The sequence below is a fragment of the Anoplopoma fimbria genome, chromosome 6, assembly GCF_027596085.1.
Source record: "Anoplopoma fimbria isolate UVic2021 breed Golden Eagle Sablefish chromosome 6, Afim_UVic_2022, whole genome shotgun sequence".
Lineage (NCBI taxonomy): Eukaryota > Metazoa > Chordata > Actinopteri > Perciformes > Anoplopomatidae > Anoplopoma > Anoplopoma fimbria.
In genome coordinates this window covers 8,619,386-8,621,114 of record NC_072454.1, presented here as the reverse complement: position 1 = coordinate 8,621,114, position 1,729 = coordinate 8,619,386, and positions in this window count along the sequence as shown.

Here is a 1,729-nt window from a genome sequence, read left to right as displayed (position 1 = left end):
CTCTCCTCCTCCTCCTCCTCCTCCTCCTCCTCCTCTCCTCCTCTCCGCTCAGGTTGGACGGACGGATGGTGCTGATGGTGCTGATGCTGCTGCTGCTGCTAGGCTACAATGGGATGATCTCCTCTAATGCATGCTACTGTCGCTACGCCTCCATGTTGGGGCGATGCAGCACGTCTCCTGAGCCTTCTCTCTCATGCCGTGTTGCTCTCCATCGCTGCTGTCCTCTCGTCTGCCTTTTCCCATCCCGATGTCGTTTCGTCCATTGCTGCTGCCGCGGTCCTCATCTTGTCCTGTTCGTCTCTCTCCTTCTCCCTCTCCTCTATATGCACAGATGCGCAGCTCCGACCGCCTCCCCTCCCTTCCCTCTCCTCCTCTCCGCCTCCCTCCCTCTCTCCCTCCCTCCCTCTCCATCCTTTCCTATTATATGATTCGCACACACGCAGCCACAGCCACATTGTTTAAAGGAAAAATTCACTTAATTAACACTTAATCCACATTGTGCATAATATGTATGTGTTGGTGGCCATATGCAAGCCTATATATATATATACACGATCTATAGGTTATGCATGCTCAGAGGAATTATACGAGTCCATATTCATGTACGTTTCAATATGAATGTATATTGCAATACAAATACACTGTGCAATAATATTTATAATAGTTATTCTGTCTGTATATATAATATTTCACTTATTGTGGCTTCTTTACTGTTATTTTTTATTGCTCATTTGCTTTTGATCTTGTTTTTTTTTTTACTATGTCTCTTGTTTGCACTATCCTCTATGCTGCTGTAATCCTGTAAATGTCCCCGCTGCGGGACTAATAATAAAGGATTATCTTATTTTATCTTATCTTATCTTATCTTATAATCGAATCCATGAAGAAAATACACAATTTCTAAATAGGCAATTGCATTATTATTATTATTATTATTATTATTATTATTATTATTATTATTATTATTATTATTATTATTATTATTATTTTCATTATTATAGTTACTATGTTTATGTTTATCTGTGCATGTCTTCTTTTGTAAGTGACACCGAAGTTAAATTCCTTGTGTGCGTAAATACTAAATATAAGATAAGATAAGATAAGATAAGATAAAATAAGATAAGATAATCCTTTATTAGTCCCGCAGCAACATTTGCAGGTTTACAGCAGCGTAGAGTAAAGTGCACACAAGAGACATAGTAGAAGAAGACAAGATAAAAAAAAAAATGAAAAATAAAAAAATAAAAAGTATTATAAATAAGCAATAAAAAAAAGTAGAAAAACAACAATAACTGAAATATTATATTTACAGACAGAAAGAAAACTATTTTAACTATTTTAACTTTTTAACTATTATTGCACAGTCTAATGTGTAATGTTTTTATTGTCATGTTATTATTGTCATGTGGTCTGCTGGGAGCAGAGTTAATATAAAATAGCAGTAGTGTGCCAATTATCTATTTTTCTTTATTTTTTAACTAAAATGTATTTTCTAGTCCACACGTGTGTGTCCTGTTATGTGCTCCACTATTCCCATAATCTCCCTGAAGGCGCGCACTCCTCACACATTCCTATAGTAGCTCCTCCCCCTCCTCCCCCTCCCCCTCCACTGCCGCGTCGATCACGTGTCTCCCAATCCGCCAATCAGAGCGCAGCAGCAGCGGCGGCGGCGGCAGCGGCAGAGCGCAGCGCCCCGCAGGTCCTCACAGCCTCACTGCTGCGTCCGACT